General features: G+C 43.0%; 1 protein-coding gene across 3 annotated transcripts in view; it reads left to right on the top strand.

Moving 5' to 3' along the window:
- LOC120916219 (rho guanine nucleotide exchange factor 18-like) overlaps positions 1-20113 on the top strand; it is a 144711-nt gene that overhangs the window by 12774 nt on the left and 111824 nt on the right. Inside the window, exon 1 of one of the 3 annotated variants that reach the window (XM_040327097.1) lies at positions 17334-17498. The exons of the other annotated variants lie outside the window; for them this stretch is intronic. The gene's annotated coding sequence lies outside the window, so the exon portion shown is untranslated. Of the gene's footprint in view, positions 1-17333; positions 17499-20113 lie in introns of those variants that run through there. 3 annotated transcript variants of the gene reach the window in all.

Consider the following 20113-nt stretch of genomic DNA (forward strand, 5'->3'; position numbering starts at 1 on the left):
AAATATTGTTTAAATGTACATTTTTTTTTTTGCATTTAACTGATGAAAGCCTAATTTTCTCTCATTATTTTACAAATCTTATCTCACAAAAAGACTGATTTCAATAAGCTAATGCATGTGCAGGGCTCATTTAGGCAGCAGAGCTGCTGGCAGATGCATCCGCATCCACCTGCATACAGGATCCAAACTAGGGATGAGCTTCGAGTTCGAGTCGAACATGAGTTCAACCCGAACATTGGCTGTTCGCCAGTTCGGAGAACAGCGAACAATTTGGGGTGTTCGCGGCAAATTCGAAAAGCCGCGGAACACCCTGTAAAAGTCTATGGGAGTATTCTAAAGTGCTAATTTTAAAGGTTAATTTTCAAGTTATTGCCCTAAAAAGTGTTTGGGGACCCGGGTCCTGCCCCAGGGGACATGTATCAATGCAAAAAAAGTTTTAAAAACAGTAATTTTTTCGGGAGCAGTGATTTTAATAATGTTTAAAGTGAAACAATAAAAGTGAAATATTCCTTTAAATTTCGTACCTGGGGGATGTCTAAAGTATGCATGTAAAGTAGTGCATGTTTGCCGTGCTTAGAATTGTCCCTGCAGAAAGTGACTTCAGGTCTGGTATGGATTTTAAGGGGAACTCCACGCCGGAAAAAAAAATGGCGTGGGGTCCCCCCAAAAATGTGACCCCCAAAGCACCTTGTCCCCATGTTGATGGGGACAAGGGCTCATCCCCACAACCCTTGCCTGGTGGTTGTGGGGGCCTGCGGGCAGGGGGCTTATCAGAATCTGGAAGCCCCTTTTAACAAAGGGGACCCCCAGATCCCGGCCCCCTTATGAGAATTGATAACATGTACATTGTACCCCTATCATTTCACCAAAAAATAGTCAAATTGTTAAAAACCACACAGACACAGCTTTATAAGTCCTTTATTAAAAATTAAAAAATGTAAAAGAAAAAAAAGATTCCAGCGATGTCTTGATCTTCACTCCAACGATGGAATCCATTCTTAGGCCTCGTACACACGACCGGTTTCCTCGACAGAATCCATCAAGAAACTTGGTGGGAGAGCTTTTTTGCAGAGGAAACCGGTCGTGTATACGTTTTTCATCGAGGAAACCGTTGAGGAACTCCACGAGGAAAAAAGAGAACTCTCTCTTTTTCCTCGACGGGAGTCTCAATTTCCTCGTCGTGTTCCTCGTCGGGCTGGTTTTCGGCGAGAAACACGATGGTGTGTATGCTAAGAAACCCTCGCATGCTCAGAATAAAGTATGAGACAGGAGTAAATGTAGCATTTGTAATGGAGATAACGCATTTTTCACGCTGTAACAGATTGAAAAGTGCAAATCGTTTCCGACCAAACTTTTACTTAACACGCAGTAACATGAGATTAGTAAAAGCAGCCCCAAGGGTTGTGCCAGTGGAATCGAACTTCCCCTGCCATTGTATGTGTTGTACGTCACCGGGTTTGAGAACGAGGAGATTTTGTCTTGACAGTGTGTACGCAAAGCAAGCTTGTCGAGTTCCTCGACAAGCCTAACAAGGAACTCGTCCAAGGAAAACGATTTGTCTCGCCCGACGAGTTCCTCTGTCTTGTGTACGAGGCCTTAGTATCCAGCGATGTGTGATCTCCACACTCCAGCGATGATATCCAGCGAGGAACAAGCACACGATGCTGACTCCACCAGAGACACCCGGGAATGACCACGCCTTGCCTGACAGCTCTTATGTAGCTGAGGGCGGGGCGACCTGTCATGTGATCCTGCCCCCCTCTGACGCAAGGGCTTTCCCAGTGATGTGGATGGGTGACCCCGCCCCCTCTGAAACCACCCATCCACGGGATTTCCCCTTGCGTCAGAGGGGGCGGGGTCACGTGACAGGTGGCCCTGTCCTCAGCTACATAAGAGCTGTCAGGCTGGCCGTGGTCATTTCCAGGGTGTCACCAGTGGAGTAAGGATCGTGTGTGTGTTCCTCACTGGAGCATGGAGATCACCCATCGCTGGATACAGGAGAATGGATTCCATCACTGGAGTGGAGATCGAGACATCACTGGAATCTTTTTTTTCTTTTAAATTTTTAAATTTTTAATAAAGGACTTATAAAGCTGTGTCTGTGTGGTTTTTAACAATTTAACTTTTTTTGTGTGAAATGATAAGGATACAATGTACCCCTTATCAATTCACATGGGGGGGCGGGATCTGGGGGTCCCCTTTGTTAAAGGGGGCTTCCAGATTCCGATAAGCCCCCTTCCTGCAGACCCCCACAACCACCAGGCAAGGGTTGCGGGGATGAGGCCCTTGTCCCCATCAACATGGGAACAAGGTGTTTTGAGAGGTCACAGACCCCCAAAGCATCCTCCCCATGTTGAGGGCATGTGGCCTGGTATGGTTCAGGAGGGGGGGCGCTCTCTCATCCCCCCTCTTTTCCTGCGGCCTGCCAGGTTGTGTGCTCAGATAAAGGGTCTTGTATGGATTTTTGGGGGGACCCCACGCCATTTTTTTTATTTCGGGGCGGAGTTCCCCTTAAAATCCATACCAGACCTGAAGGGTCTGGTATGGATTTTTGGGGGGAACCCCACGTCATTTTTTTAAATAACGCGGGGTTCCCCTTAATACCCATACCAGACCTGAAGGGCCTGATATGGAATTTGGGGGGACCCCCACACATTTTATTTTTTATCTTGTTCCCTGCACAAAATGTAATTTTTGAAGGAAAAAAATGTAATTTAAAACTACTCGCGCTATTAATGAATTGTCGGTCCCAGTAATACAGATAAAAGTCATTGAAAAAAATGGCAGTGGGTGCCCTTAATATTCATACCAAACCCAAAGGGCCTGGTAATGGACTGAGGAGGGACCCCTGTAATTTTTTTCATTACTTTTCTCTGTATTGCCAGGACCAATAATTCATGAATAGCCGCTAGTAGTTTTAAATTACTTTTTTTCCTTCAGAAATTACACTTTGTGCAGGGACAATTCTAAGCCTGGGAAACATGCGCTACTTTACATGCATACTTTAGACACCCCCTAGGTATGAAATTTAAAGGAATATTTCACTTTTATTGTTTCACTTTAAGCATTATTAAAATCACTGCTCCCAAAAAAACATATGTTTTTAAAACTTTTTTTTGCATTGATACATGTCCCCTGATGCAGGACCCGGGTCCCCAAACCATTTTTAGGACAATAACTTGCATATTAACCTTTAAAATTAGCACTTTTGATTTTTCATGTTCGTTTTCAATAGACTTTAACGATGTTCGCATGTTCGAACACATGTTCTGGGGGGTGTTCAGCTCATCCCTAATCCAAACACAAATTTTCTGCATGCAGCTCTGCATGGAGAACGCCACTAAGCTGCTATCTGAATGAGTTCTTACTGACCAATATGATGGTTATTTTTAGCAACAAGGTTGTAATTTTTAGGTCTAATTGCTGAAAATAATGGTCGTTATGGAAGTAGCTTAATGTGTGAAGGTCAAACATTGGAGTTGATTTACTAAAGGCAAAGTGCAGTTGTGCTCTGCAAATGCACTTGCTTCAGAACTTAGTAAATGAGGTGAAGCTTCACTTTGTAAAGAGTACCCAATCATGTGCAAGGAAAATTTAAAAAAAACTATTTTGTTTGCACATGATTGGATGATGAACATCAGCAGAACTTCTGCTCATTTACTAAGCTTCTAGACAATTTGGGTTTTTCAAAACTGATTTAAAGTATAAGATCATAAGTGGGTGGAAAGGAATCAAGGTTGTCTCCCTTAAGTTTTCTATGTACTTAAAGTAGAACTTTACTGTATTTGAGCACCACAAATCAAAAAAGGATATTTCAATTATTTTTAGTATTCAGAGCAAACTCACCAATCTATTTGTGTCTCCATGATCCATGCTTTCAAGCAGGAAGGTGTGCTTAGCTGTAAAAGCCCCTCCTCCCCTCCTCTAGATGAAAGAAAAATGCCTATGAAGACTCCTGAGATATGACATAATTTTGGCCTAGGCCAGAAACCAGGAAGCAACTAAAGAAATATAAAAGAAAAGTTTAACGCAAGTTTAGCACCCTTGTCTTAAACAGGGCTGCTAGCAAATTTAGCTGTGCTAGGTAGTAGTTAGCCTGGCTAATTTGTAGTCTTCGTGATCATTTGGGTTTCCTCCTAAGTCTGGTTTAGCTGTGGTTTCGCTCTTTTGTCAATGGGTGGCACTGTTGCCTTTGACATCAGTATGATGAGCTACAGTGAATTCAGGTTATGGAAATGCATACTTTTCCCAGCCAATCAGTAGGAATTTATTTGGCCGCTGAGGATGCTGGGAGAGGGTACATATTTGGAGGAAGTCAGGTAATCTGGGACTTTCTCAACTGCGGTCTTGTTTGGTGTGTAAGGAGCAGCTGCCGCGGAGTAGGCCTAAAGGAAGGCCCAGCCACCTGTTCAGAGAGAGCCTGGTTGCTGTCTGGGGGCATGGGAGATAATCTGCCAGATAGAAAAAAACTATTGTTGCCCAGGGGCATACTGAGAAGGATGGAGTTCTGAGATGAAATACTAGAGGAGACTTTTCATGAATCGGCGACTGTGAAGAAGCTGGAGAAACATCAAAGGAGAACTCATCCAGGGAAATTCTGTACGGCGTCATGAGTTTTTGTTGCTAAAGGAGACAGCTGTGGCTACGTAGGTATGGAACATTGGCCCTCTGCTAGGCTTTTTGCATATAGTTCCCGGTTGTCCTGTGCCCCAACCATCTCTCCCACATTTTTCTTCTGTTGTAAGCCATAGATTCACTTTTGCATTCTAAAAGTGTCTGGCTTCCATCCTTTCTACAAATGTCCACACCCACCACCCTGCACCCTGAGGTGAAATGTCATCCCTCCCTGATGTCAGGGGGCGCTTCACAAGAAAATATACTTTAACCTATCTATTTTCTAATGCTAGCAGCACAAGGGATTACAAATAGTTTATGTTGATTAAGAGCGTTTAGTTCTGCGTTTATTTATTTTTAATAAAATATGTCCATGTGAAAAGAACATACAGTGCTGATGGAAGAGACCCTAAGACGAATGGTGTGTCATCTGTAGTGTCCAGACAGGAATACTTCTGCTATTTGGTTTATCTAGAGAGGAATTATTTGGTAAGGCATGTTAGACAGTGATATAGAAACAGGCATGACTTTTCCCATAACGGATCATTTACAATCACATTATTCAATGTGATAGTGATGGTTCACAATGACGTTGATTTTTGGGAGTCAGATACAAGTTAATTACAGTGATATTTACTGGTGACCACTTATTTACATTAATATCAGTCATTGGTAAATTTGAAAAGTGTGTGTGAAGGAAAATGGATATTGACTATGCATAGGGTGTTAAAAATTCTACAAGGTGTTGCAGCTAAATACATTCCATCTCTAGGACCCTGAATATTCCAGACCCTGATGCTAAGTACAACCCAAAACATGTCTACTTCTCCACAGATTCAGCAGTTCCTGAACTCTACTGAACCCTGAACTTATAGGGTTAACACAAATTTTTATCTTTATTCTAGTGAAGCGGGAGCAAGTATTTTTGTACCTTATGGAATGGCAATATTGGGGGAAGCAGCTCATCAGACATCCCTTTCCAATAATGTTGCTGCTAAAATACACCAATCTCACTATGATGTATTTTTGAGCCAAGGTGTGGGAATCAGAGAAATGTAACTAAATTCCAAATCTTTTGGCATGTAAAAGCATACACAATTCTAGCATGAACCCTATATCAAAAGAAAACAGAACCAGCTACAATAAAAAAACCTTCTCTGTGAAAAAAATGTTCATGGGTTTGATGGTTCTACCCCCTTAACCTCCCTGGCGGTATTCCCGAGTCTGGCTCAGGGTGAATTTTACATACCAAAAGCGGTAACCCCAAGCCAGACTCTGGATTGCATTGCAGGATACAGGGGGAAGTTACTTACCTTGTCCCTGGATCCTGCGATGTGTCCCCGCTGTGTGTGCGAGCTGTCATCTCACTCGATTTACAAACTGGTGACTGTAGAGTGCCGCCGAGCTCTGTTCCCGAGCAGCGCGACGCACGCGGGCAGAGTTTGGTGCCAAATTCGAAAAAGTAAAAACACAGTATAGATACAGTATACTGTAATCTTACAGATTGCAGTACTGTATCAAATAACTACACATCCCCTTTGTTCCTAGTGGTCTGTCCAGTGTCCTGCATGCACTTTTATATTATAAAAACTGTTCTTTTTGCCTGGAAACTGGAGATTGTCCATAGCAACCAAAAACTGTTCGTTTACGTAAAAGTGGTTTTAGACCGGCTAGAAAACAGCGATAATAAATTAGAATCACTTGCAGAATTGAGCGATAGCGATTTGTGGGGAAATTCGTCATCAAACACTGAAAGTAATGACAGTGACAATTCTGCAACTGAGCAAATTTCAGTGTTTTTGATTTGATTACGTTAATGAATCATTTTTATTATAATTACATTATTATTTGTTATAATTATTTATAGTTATTTATTATATTATAATTAATGATTTTCTGTTTCAAACTTTATCATACCCAATATGTCTACTAGACTCTTGTTTGGACAGATTTAAGTGTGTTATTCCTAAGAATTACAGGCCTACAATATAAAATGCCAAATTTCCATGCAAAACAATTGTACCGCTTTCAGCATCAAAAATCTGAAAGAATCATACCGCCAGGGAGGTTAGTGAGCAGGCCATTTTTTGCAAACTGGCACTGCGTCGCTTTAACTGACAATTGCGTGGTCGTGTGACGTTGTACCCAAACAAAATGTATATTCTTTTTTTCCCCACAAATAGAGTTTTCTTTTGGTGGTATTTGATCACCACTGTGGTTTTTATTTTTTGCGCTATTAACAAAAAAAGAGCGACACATTTGGAAAAAAAAGCAATATTTTTTACTTTTTGCGATAATAAATATCCCCAAAAAGTAAATAAAAAAACGAAATTCTTCCTCGGTTTAGGTCAATATGTTTTCTTCTACATATTTTTGTTAAAAAAAAATCTCAATAACCGTTTATTGATTTGTTTGCACAAAAGTTATGGCCGCCAGATTCATGAAGACTAAAGACGGGCGTATCAGTAGATACGCCGTCGTAAGTCCGAATCCCCGCCGTCGTATATTTAAGCGTATTCTCAAACTGAGATACGCTTAAATGTTGCTAAGATACGACCGGCGTAAGTCTCCTACGCCGTCGTATCTTAGCTGCATATTTACGCTGGCCGCTAGGGGTGTGTACGCTGATTTACGCCTAGAATATGTAAATCAGCTAGATACGCCTATTCACGAACGTACGCCCGGCCGTCGCAGTAAAGATACGACGTTTACGTAAGGCGTTTTCAGGCGTAAAGATATACCACCAAAAAGATGGTGCAGCCAATGTTGTATGGACGTCGGAACCGCGTAAAATTTTTTAAGTTTTTCGTCATTTGCCTAAGTCGTCCGTGAATGGGGCTGGGCGTAAGTTATGTTCACGTCGAAACCAATGAGTCTTTGCGGCGTAATTTGGAGCATGCGCACTGGGATACGTCCACGGACGGCGCATGCGCCGTTCGTTAGAAACGTCAAATACGTGGGGTCACGAGTATTTAGCATAGAACACGCCCCCAACCAGCCTATTTTGAATTAGACGGGCTTACGCTGGCCCAGTTACACTATGCTGCCGTAAGTTAGAGCGCAACTTCTTTGTGAATACAGGACCTGCCGCTCTAACTTACGGCGGCGTAGTGTATCTGAGCTATGCCCACCTATAGATAGGCACATCTCTGTGAATCTAGCCCATAGCGTCTACAATATAGATAGATTTATGCCATTTTTATTATTATACATTTTTTTTTACTAGTTATGGCAGTGATCAGTGATTTTTATTGGGACTGCGACATTGCAGTAGACAGTTCGGACCCTTTTGACACTTTTTTGGGACCACTGACATTTATACAGCGATCAATGCTACAAAAATGCACGGATTACTGTGTAAATGACACTGGCAGGGAAGGGGTTAACACTAGTGGCGATCAAGGGGTTAAATGTGTTCTCTCAGCATGTTTTCTAACTGTATGGGGAACTGTGTGACTGGGGAAACACAGAGATCCATCTTCCTGCTTAGCAGAAAGACAGGATCTGTGTGATCTGTGTGATCTTTACAACAGAGTAATGATTGTACCTCAATGTATTGCATGTCTGTACTCATCATTTTCTATGCATCCTGTACCCCCCTTCTTTTTTGTACTGTACTGTAGATTGTGTTTATCTACTGTTATCTTAATAAATACCTTATACTCATACCTTATGCCTTTACTTATAGAGGAGGTTTACCTTTTAAAGTCCCAGTTAGAGGAATACTTTTCCTGTGCATATATATTTGGGATGTGGGTAACCCTTATCCCTTTTGGCTAACTCAGCACTCTCTCTTAGTATTCTGTGTGATTTCCCCTGTTAGAACGGAGATCTGCATTGTTTACACAGGCAGATCCCCGTTCTGTCACTGGGGGGACTGATTGCGGGTGGCTGGTGGACATCGAGCTTGCAGGATTCGCTGATTGGCTCCCCCGCTGGCCAATGTGAGCATGCGCGCACCCACAAAAGCGATTTCCTGAGCCGATGTACAGTTATGGCAATTCACGGGATCGTGCCACCTTGCCATGGTATAATGACGGTGGCTGGTCCGTAAGTGGTTAATTTAATCTTTAACAATTTGGTTGCCATGTGGTTCCGTCAGTGGAGGTGCGTCCATAGAGGGCGTCGGAGCGCCGCCCCCTCTGGCTCCCGCACACGCCACTGATACAATACATAGATTCAAGCATTGCATGAATCTATGTATCAGCCGCTGCCGACTATTCAGATGGCTGGCCCCCTGGCGAGCGCCGGCCATCTGAATGATGGCAGCTGGCTGGCTGTGGAAGTGCCTATCAGAGCCAGCGTCTCTGATAGGCTTTCCGATTACAGCCCTCAGGCTGTAATAGGCTTCCAAACACTTATCCAGGGACGCACGGGGGGTGCGTTCCGTGGATAAGAATGACAGGCGTCTCAGTCAATCAGATTCACCGGTTCTGGTTACCGGTAACCTGATTGGCTGAAGCGTCATCGAGAGCGGGAGAAGATATCAAGGGACCGTGGAAGGATGGCGGCCGACCCCAGAAAGGTAAGTGCCAGGCGGGGGGCATTTTACCAAGCACAATGGCGTAAATTGATGTGCACAGTGGTGACAATTGCTGCACACAATGGTGAAAATTGATGGGCACAGACAGTGGGGACAATTGCTGGGCACAGTGGCGAAAATTGCTGGGCACAGTGGCGAAAATTGATGGGCACAGTGGCAACAATTGATGGGCACAGTGGCGACAATTGCTGGGCACAGTGGCGACAATTGCTGGGCAAAGTGGCGACAATTACTGGGCACAGTGGCGACAATTGATGGCACAGTGGCGACAATTGATGGCACAGTGGTGACAATTGATGGGCTCAGTTGTGACAATTGATGGGCACAGTGGTGACAATTGATGGCACAGTGGCTGCGTTTGATGGCATGGCACAGTGGCTGCGTTTGATGGCATGGCACAGTGGCTGCCTTCGATGGCACAGTGGCTGCGTTTGGCATGGCACAGTGGTGACAATTGATGGGCACAGTGGTGACAATTGATGGCACAGTGGTGACAATTGATGGCACAGTAGCTGCATTTGATGGGCACAGTGGCTGCATTTGATGGGCACAGTGGCTGCCTTTGATGGGCACAGTGGTTGCAATTGATGGGCACAGTAGCTGCGTTTGATGGGCACAGTGAGGCTGCAATTGTTTTGTTTGCACCCCCCCAAAAATTTGGAGCACCAGCCGCCACTGGGTTCCGTCAATCAACCCCTACAACACTACAGGACACAGTAACGATCTGGGGACCAGTGGATGGAATCACAGAATGCAGTGATAGGCCAGGCGTCTGACACAACTGGAAGTGTTTTGGAGGTTGAAGGTTTTGCCAGCAGTGTTGCTCTGAAAGCGAGTGAAGATTCAAGGTATGGGCAGAGGGAAGGTAGGTATAAACCATCTTCTTTTAAGGCTTGGTTCACACTAGCATGATTTCAGATACAACTTGAGGGGCATGTCAAGGGAAATTACATTGTTATTAATGGAGCCCGTTCACATCAATGCGATATAGCATGGATCGATTTTGGAAAAGGTTTCTGTACTACTTTGGTGCGGTTCCAGTGCAATTTTGGCCCCATAGAATATACAAACCTTATAAAGTTTCATCAGCGTTGCATTCAAGTTGCATCCAAGTAGCACTACCTAATTGCACTGAAAGTTGGTTCAACAATATTTCAGCAGTGTGAACCTAGCATTGGATCGTGTATTTTTTACTTATTTCTTTTAAGCCGAAAAAAATAGGGTCATTTTAATGCACAGGTGCTTTCCTTCCTGTGTTCCATGTAGCAGGTATAGTGATGCAGCTAATGGAATACGTGTATACAGATGTAGAATGCCTACTAAAGACCTTAAAGCAGTATTAAACCTAAAATCAAACATTTAATATGTAGCAAACCCCCGAGGGAGCTGCTTTTGTTTGTTTAGTCTGTTACTCTGCCTTTCAACCCCAATGAACTGTCCCAGCCCCTCTGCCACACCTAGCAATGTAATTAATGGAATAACTCAGCATGAATACACAACACGGTTCTTCTTGTAGTTTACTTGAAGAAAAGTAAAATTCAGGTTAACATAAGTCGGCCAGGACCTGTGTAAGTACCCAGGACTTGGTTGAAACAGATTAAAGAAAACTGTCAGGAACACTATGAAAACAACAAAAGTAATAGGTAACAATATGTACAGATTAAATAGACTCCCCAATAACTTTTGGTGTGTGTAGGATGCTGTGGATAAAGGGGAACCCCAGGCCGGCCTATGATGCTTCTAGTACACACCCAGTGAAATGATCTCAGTACCCGTGGTGTGTCCCCTTTAAGAGCAACTGCGGTAATGTCCTGGAGGCAAAGCTTTGCGTTTTATTATCTTCACCGGCAATGTAGGAGCTCTGTGGACAATATTTGGATGTGGTATTCTGTGAAAAGCATTAAAGGTTCCTAAGCAAAGCCCCCTCACCAAATCCTGTACACAGTCAGCCATCCTCCCCTGAGCGATCGATCGATCTTAGATGCTGGTGTGTCGCAGTGGCATTCAGTCCTTGAGCTGTTGCAAGGTGTCCTTCTTTAGCATGGACAGTCTGTTCCTCTGGGCTGGAGCTGCATGAACAATTGGTTCCTCTGGGCTGGAGCTGCAGGAACAATCTGTTCCTCTGGGCTGGAATTGCAGGCTGTGTGTCCCTTGGTAGGCCACGATTCCACACACACATAGAGTGTGGGAGATGCTTTCATGATGGGGTGCAGGCAAAAAGAGGCGCTGGCCTAGTTCCTTTGGCTTTTTATCTCCTCCCCCACAGTCCTTTACTGCTGTCTGATGATTGGCTCCCTTCCAATAGGGAGTTTACAGACAACCTCCAATAGGGAGTTTACAAACAAGCAGTTCTGAGAGTCTGTGTGTAAAGAGAGAAACGGGGGGGAGGGGGTGAAAAGCCCACGCTGCTGCAGCAGACAGCTGTCCCCTAATAGATTAGATCAGTCTGGAGAAGTACCTGCTACAAATATATTTTATTTTACCAATTCTTAGATGTGATAACTGCAAGTCGCGTCCCATTCTATTCAATAGAACCGTTCTAATAGGAGCGACGCAAGTCGCTCCGACTTAGAAAAAGGTTCTTGTACGACTTTGGGGGCGTCTTGCATTGACTTATATACAGAAGTCATTTTGAAAGTCGCCTCTGAAGTCGTCTTTAGGACGCCTTGCCGAGTCGCCCCTGAAGTCGTGCCGCCCCAGTGTGAACCAACTCTTATTCGCAAAAGTGATTATTTACTAAACAATCATCTGCAATGCTTATAATAAAATTGTGAACTTTAACAACAATTTTCTCTCCCTAAATGCCAAGTATTTAAAGGGGTAATTCTGAATAAATATCTGAAAACCATCTTGGCTCACCTAAATTCCACTTGTTTTATACTCATTGGGCATCCTACTATTAGTTCAATTTGGCCCTAACCAAGTGATATAAATCATAAAATATGGCACCATGACAGCCATGCATTTCAATGGGAAATTCCGAATAAGAAACAAAGAAATTCCTATATGAAAACCAACTTGGCTCACCCAAAATGTGCAGCAGACCCCCCAACACCCCATGAAACTTACCTAGGGTCCCTCTCGGTGTCCAGCGATGTCCACAATATCTCAGACATCCAAGATTCTCCCTCCTGATTGGCTGAGACACAGCAGCGGTGCCATTGTCTGCCGCTGCTGTCAATCAAAGTCAGCTAGCCAATCAGCTAGCCAATCTGAATGGACACACAGAGTTGTGACTTTGCTCGGGTGCCCCCATAGCAAGCTGCTTGCTGTGGGAGCACTGAACTGGAGGGAGGGGCCAGGATCACAGAAGAGGGACCCAAGAAGAGGAGGATTTGGGCAGCTCTGTGTAAAACCAACTGTACAGAGCAAGTAAGTGTAACATGTTTGTTATTTTTATAGTAAAAAAACTAGGCTTTACAATCACTTTAAAAAAAGTAAAAAACCAACCCACCTGTTATCTGTGTGTTTATTTTGTCGTATTCAAAAGTCATATACCTATCAAAATTACAATGCCATAAATAGAAGGCATCTACAGTAAGTCACACTGTTATGGAATCAGAACTCCACACATAAAAAAATATAGAAGGTAACAAGCAGAAGAAGTTGAGACAGTCATTTAAGTTGTTACTTCACACTGTGATCCCAAATGCAAGGCTATCAGGGTGTCAGGTGTAGTTCATTAATTTGTTAGTAATGTTATTTGGCTACAGCCCAATCAAACTTTCCTATATAGTAGGATGCCCAATGAGTATAAAACAATTGGAATTTGGGTGAGCCAAGTTGGTTTTCATATAGGAATAGCTTGGTTTCTTATTCGGAATTTCCCATTGAAATGTATGGCTGTCATGGTGCCATATTTTATGATTTCCATCACTTTGCTCTGTCCAAATTGAACTTTCCTATATAGTAGGATGCCCAATGAGTATAAAACAAGTGGAATTTGGGTGAGCCAAGTTGGTTTTCATATAGGAATAGCTTGGTTTCTTTTTCGGAATTTCCCATTGAAATGTATGGCTGTCAAGGTGCCATATTTTAGGATTCCTAACACTTGACTCGGGCCGAATTGAACTTTCCTATATAGTAGGATGCCCAATGAGTATAAAACAAGTGGAATTTGGGTGAGCCAAATTGGTTTTAATATAGGAATAGCTTGGCTTCTTATTTGGAATTTCCCATTGAAATGCAGGGGTGACAGGCTGACAAGTTTGTTGCCATATTTTATGATTTCCATCACTTTGCTCTGTCCAAATTGAACTTTCCTATATAGTAGGATGCCAAATGAGTATAAAACAAGTGGAATTTGGGTGAGCCAGGTTGGTTTTCATATAGGAATATCTCGGTTCCTTATTCAGAATTTCCCATTGAAATGTATTGCTGTCAAGGTGCCATATTTTAGGATTTAGATCACTTGGCTCGGGCCAGATTGAACGTTCCTATAAATTGGGATGCCCAACGAGTAAAAAACAAGTGGAATTTAGGGGGGGGGGGGGGCAAAATGGATTTCATATAGGAATAGCTTGGCTTCTTCAGAACTTTCCGTTGAAATGCATGGCTTTCAAGGTGCCATATTTTAGGATTTCCATCACTTGTCTCGGGCCAAATTGAACTATCCAATATAGTGGTATGCTCAATGAGTATAAAACAAGTGGAATTTGGGTGAGCCAAGATGGATTTCATATAGGAATAGCTTGGCTTCTTATTTTAAATTTCCCATTGAAATGCATGGGTGACAGGCTGACAAGTTTGGTGCCATATTTTATGATTTCCATCACTTGACTCGGGCCAAATTGACCTTTCCTATATCGTAGGATGCCCAATGAGTATAAAACAAGTGTAATTTGGGTGAGCCACAGTGTTTTTTTAATATAGGAATAGCTTGTCTTCTTATTCGGAATTTCCCATTGAAATGTATGGGTGACAGGCTGACAAGTTTGGTGCCATATTTTATGATTTCCATCACTTGACTCGGGCCAAATTGACCTTTCCTATATAGTAGGATGCCCAATGAGTATAAAACAAGTGGAATTTGGGTGAGCCAAGATGGTTTTCATATACGAATATCTTGATTCCATATTCAGAATTTCCCATAGAAATATATGGCTGTCAAGGTGCCATATTTTAGAATTTAGATCACTTGGCTCGGGCCAAATTGAACTTTCCTATATAGTAGGATGCCCAATGAGTATAAAACAAGTGGGATTTGGGTGAGCCAATATGGATTTCATATGGGAATAGCTTGGCTTCTTATTCAGAATTTCCCATTAAAATGCATGGGTGACAGGGTGACAAGTTTGGTGCCATATTTTATGATTTCCATTACTTGACTCAGGCCAAATTGAACTTTTCCATATAGTAGGATGCCCAATGAGTATAAAACAAGTGGAATTTGGGTGAGTCAAGATGGATTTCATATTGAAATAGCTTGGTTTCTTATTCAGAATTTCCTATTGAAATGTATGGCTGTCATGGTGCCATATTTTAGGATTTTGATCACTTGGCTCGGGCCAAATTTAACTTTCCTATATAGTAGGATGCCCAATGAGTATAAAACAAGTGGAATTTTGGTGAGCCAAGATGGATTCATATAGGAATAGCTTGGCTTCTTATTTGGAATTTCCTGTTGAAATGCATGGGTGACAGGGTGACAAGTTTGGTGCCATATTTTATGATTTCCATCACTTGGCTCGGGCCAAATCAAACTTTCCTATATAGTAGGATGCCCAATGAGTATAGAAAAGTGGAATTTGGGTGAGCCAAGATTAGAGGTCGACCGATATGGGTTTTTCTCTGGCCGATACCGATGCCGATATTTAGAATTTGGGGCGGCCGATGGCCGATATATGATGCCGATTTTTGCGGCCGATATTTTAGGCCGATTTTTTATTTTTTGGCAGGTGGCGCTAATTGGCACTGGCAGATTGCACTGGATGGAACCAATTGGCAAAAGCAGATGGCACTGATTGGCAGGTGGCACTGAATGGCACTGGCAGGTGGCACTGGTTGGCACGTGGCACTAAGGTGGCAGTGGCAGGTGGCACTAATTGGCACTGGCAGGTGGCACTAATTGGCACTGGCAGGTGGCACTAATTGGCATGTGGCACTGGATGGTACTGGCAGGTGGCACTAATTGGCAATAGTTAGCACTGGCAGATGGCACTGGTTGGCACTGGCAGGTGGCACTAATTGGCAGGTGGCACTGGATGGCCTTGGCAGGTGCCACTAGTTGGCACTAGCAGGTGGCACTGGATGGCACTGGCAGATGGCACTGGATGGCATTGGCAGGTGGCACTGGATGGCATTGGCAATGCCAGGTGGCACTGGATGGCACTAGATGGCATTAGCAGGTGGCACTGGATGGTATTGGCAGGTGGCACTGGATGGCGTTGCCACTGGCAGGTGGCACTGGATGGCATTGACAGGTGGCACTGGATGGCATTAACAGATGGCACTAGTTGGCATTGGCAGGTGGCACTAGTTGGCATGGCATTGGCAGGTGGCACTGGATGGCATTGGCAGGTGGCACTGGCCGGCTTGGCATTAGCAGATGGCACTGGCAGGTTTCACAGCACATAATGTAGCGGATAATGTGTGAAACTCTCTATACAGTTTCACAACTGCTGCAGAGAGAAAGAGGAGCTCAGATTCATTGCGATGTTGAAGGTGGGCGGGACCCGGGTTGGGCAGGGCTCAGCTGTCCACCAGCCAATGGGATGAGATCATTGGCTGGATAGCTGCTGAGTCCCGCCCACCCCGGGTCCCGCCCACCTTCAACATCGCAACGAATCTGAGCTCCTCTTTCTCTCTGCAGCAGTTGTGAAACTGTATGAAGAGAGAGTTTCACACATTCAGCTACATTATGTGCTGTGAAACTGTGAGAGCAGAGAGAGAGAGGAGCTCAGATTCATCGTGATGTTGGAGGTGGGCGGGACCCAGCAGCTATCCAGCCAATGATCTCATCCCATTGGCTGGTGTTGGACAGCTGAGTCCCGCCCACCCCGGGTCCCGCCCACCCCGACATCAGCCCGACAGCTCCATTCTCCTTCACACACACGGCACTGCTCTGCAGACAGTGTGGAGAAGGGAGGGGGAACCCCATGTTCCTCCTTCCTTCTCCACACTCTGCTGATGCAGATCTGCTAAATATCGGCCACATTTGGATAATAATCGGCCGATGCCGATTTCTCCAAAATGACTGAATATCGGCCCGATATATCGGCCGGCCGATATATCGGTCGACCTCTAGCCAAGATGGTTTTCAGATATTTATTCAGAATTTTCTCTTTAAATTCATGGCATTTAGGGAGATTGAATTGTTGTTAGAGGTCACAATTTTATTATAAACATTGCAGATGATTGTTTAGTAAATAATCACTTTTGCGAATAAAGATCCAACCTGAATAAGAAGCTCGCCGAATAAGGAGCTAACTTCTGCATTTGAATAAGATGCTGGCCGAATAAGAAGATAACTTTATTCTGTTAAAGGGGCTTTGACAAGCACAATTTGTGTGCGAAACATTGTAAGCCATTCCTCCCTTGCTTTGTACATGTAGTGCTCTTCATGTCCTTCATGGTTTTATGCTAATAAAGGCATTTGGATCTCAGGTTGGTGTGCAGCCATCTGGATTTCCCTTCATTGTAGCTGCTAGAGGGATGAGACAAACCATTTCACACTGAGCGGGGTACTTACAATGGCCAGATTTTATTTATTCATGTAAAACCTTTATCCCAAAAGTAAAAAACAAAAAACTGTGGCTGTAACTACTTATAAAGTAAGGTGCACCTTCATCCAGAGTGGGGGTCACTGTAATATGGGAGGTGTGTTACCGGCCAGATAACTAGGTGAAAACGGAGGCAAAAACATACAAAAATAAAAACTAATGCAGTCACCACATCTAAGGATTGGTAAGCTGCAGTCTATAACATTTTTGGTTTTGGGTTTGATACCACTTTAACTTGAGCCTGTGTTTTGCAGGCACTTAATGCCTACCCCTCACCCCCCCCTGAAAATCAGCTATTTGGAATTAGAAACCACTACCCATTTTATATAACATTGTTTTTTTTTTTTAGATCAGGTTCAGAAAATGTTATTGTAAAAAGGGAAACATTTTTAGTTTCAATTTTCTTTTTCTTTTAAATGAGCAGTTAAATGAGATCTAAACTGAAGTTATGCAATGCCGAGTAAATGAGGAACTGTCCTAACCTAACAAAATCAGAAAATTACATTATCTTCTCACTATATCTGCACTACACATACGGAGCTACAAACCATTTCAGGAGAACAGATGAGCTGCTGCATATCTTATCTTTTCTTTGGTTCTGAACATTGAACTTCAAAAAGGTAAATCATGCTATCCTTTAACTACCTGCACAATATGCATTACCAGAAGACCTAGTATAGTACAAGAACTGACTAAACAGACCATGACATGGTATTTGCAATGATAACGTCTTAGTGTTAGTGTTATATTTCTATGTTCATAGTTCATAGCTTTTTGTTTGTTGTTGAGGGGTTTTGTCACTATTTAAATTTGCCTTACGTAATGTAGCCGGATGTATAACATGTGAAACTGATGTTGCTCAAGTTGTCAGTGTAAAACGTTATAGTTTAATAACAGTATCATCTTAAACTAAACAACCTAACTTAAACTAAAATTTTAAACCTAAACTTTTTAAACTCTTTAAAATCTAAGCCTAGGGCCTCGTACACACGACCGTTTTCCTGGCAGAGCATTTTTGCTCGTGTGTATGTTTTTCATCGAGAAAACTGTTGTGGATCTCGATAAGAAAAAAAGAGAACATGCTCTCTTTTTTCTCGTGGGGAGACTCAATTTCCCCGTCGTGTTTCTCGTCAGGCTGGTTTACGACGAGAAACACGTTTGTGTGTATGCTTAGAAACCCGCGCATGCTCAGAATAAAGTATGAGACGGGAGCGCACCTTCGGTAAAAGTAGCGTTCGTAATGGAGATAGCACATTCATCATGCTGTAACAGACTGAAAAGCACGAATCGTCTCTCACCAAACTTTTACTAACACGCGGTGACACGAGATTAGCAAAAGCAGCCCCAAGGGTGGCGCCAGTTGAATCGAACTTCCCCTTCATAGTGCCGTCGTACGTGTTGTACGTCACCGCGTTTAAGAAAGACGAGATTTTGTCTTGACAGTGTGTATGCAAGGAAAGCTTGACAAGATTCTGGTCAAGCCCGACAACGTTTCTTTTACGACGAGATTCTCGGTCGTGTGTACAAGGCCTGAGCCTATTTTTGACATTTGCTGCTTACAAGTTAAAATCAGTATTTTTTTGCTAGAAACTCCAAACATTATATATATATATATATATATATATATATATATATATATATATATATATATATATATATATATATATTAGGGCTGTTACTGAATACAATTTTCATGTTCGATTAATCGTTTTTTTTTATCTATTAATCGACTAAATTCGATTAATTATAACGCACATACATTTTTCGGATCACCACCATATATAGTCCCCACTGTAATATCCACAGACATCTCCCCCACTGTAATATCAACAGACATCTCCCCACTGTAATAGTAATATCCACAGATATCTCCCCACTGTAATATCCACAGACATCTCCCCACTGTAATATCCACAGACATCTCCCCCACTGTAATATCCACAGACATCTCCCCCACTGTAATGTCCACAATCTCCCCACTGTAATATCCACAGACATCTTCCCCACTGTAATATCCACAGACATTTCTCCCACTGTAATATGCACAGACATCTCTCCCGCTGTAATATCCACAATCCCCCCACTGTAATATCCACAGACATCTCCCCCACTGTAATATCCACAATCATCCCCACTGTAATATCCACAGACATCTCCCCACTGTAATATCCACAGACATCTCCCCCACTGTAATATCCACAATCACCCCCACTGTAATATCCACAGACATCTCCCCCACTGCGCGTCCTCACTGGTCCCTGTTGTCTTCTGGGACCTGTGTGTCTCCCAGAAGACAGCAGGGTCGGGAGCAGGTGTTGGGCAGATTCACCCTGTCTGGCAGGGTGGCTTGGGAGCAAGCTTGCAGGAGTGATCCCATATAAAGCCGCTTTCTATGGGGGCACTCACTGAAAAGGTGAAAAGGTGTAACAAGGCACTAAAAAGGTGGAGCCAGGAGTGCTGGCGGGGGACTTGAGGAGGATTGGGGATGCTTTGTGCAATACCATTGCACAAGGCAGGCAAGTATTACATGTTTATTATTTTAATTACAAAAAAATGGAAGCTTTAGTATCACTTTTACTTTCACTGTATCTATTCTTACATCTAGTTGACAATTCCTGGAGGGAATACCTTCCTTCACAGGTGACAAACAAAGCTGGCATTTTGTGCTGTTAGCTAGCTTTTAGTTACTAGCTGGAGCAGGTTGCCAGGCCACATACAGTACCTTGAAAAAGTATTCGTGCCCCTTAAAATTTTCCACATTTTGTCATGTTACAACCAAAAAAGAAAATGTATTTTATTGGAATTTTATGTGATAGACCAACACAAAGTGGCACATAATTGTGCAGTGGAAGGAAAATGATAAATGGTTTTATTTTTTTTTACAAATAAATATCTGAAAAGTGTGGCATACATTTGTATTCAGTCCCCTTTACTCTGATATCCCTAACTAAAATCTAGGGGAACCATTTGCTCTCAGAAGCCACCTAAATAATAAATAGAGTCCACCTGTAATGTAATCTCAGTATAAATACAGTGGTTCTGTGAAGCCCTGAGAGGTTTGTTAGGGAACCTTAGTGAACAAACAGCATCATGAAGAGACAGAGGAACACACCAGACAGGTCAGGGATAAGGTTGAGGAGAAGTTTAAAGCAGGGTTAGGTTAAAAAAAAATATCCCAAGCTTTGAACATCTCACATTGCACTGTTCAAGCCATCATCCGAAAATGGAAAGAGTA

This window comes from Rana temporaria, chromosome 1 (assembly GCF_905171775.1).
Source record: "Rana temporaria chromosome 1, aRanTem1.1, whole genome shotgun sequence".
Classification (NCBI taxonomy): domain Eukaryota; kingdom Metazoa; phylum Chordata; class Amphibia; order Anura; family Ranidae; genus Rana; species Rana temporaria.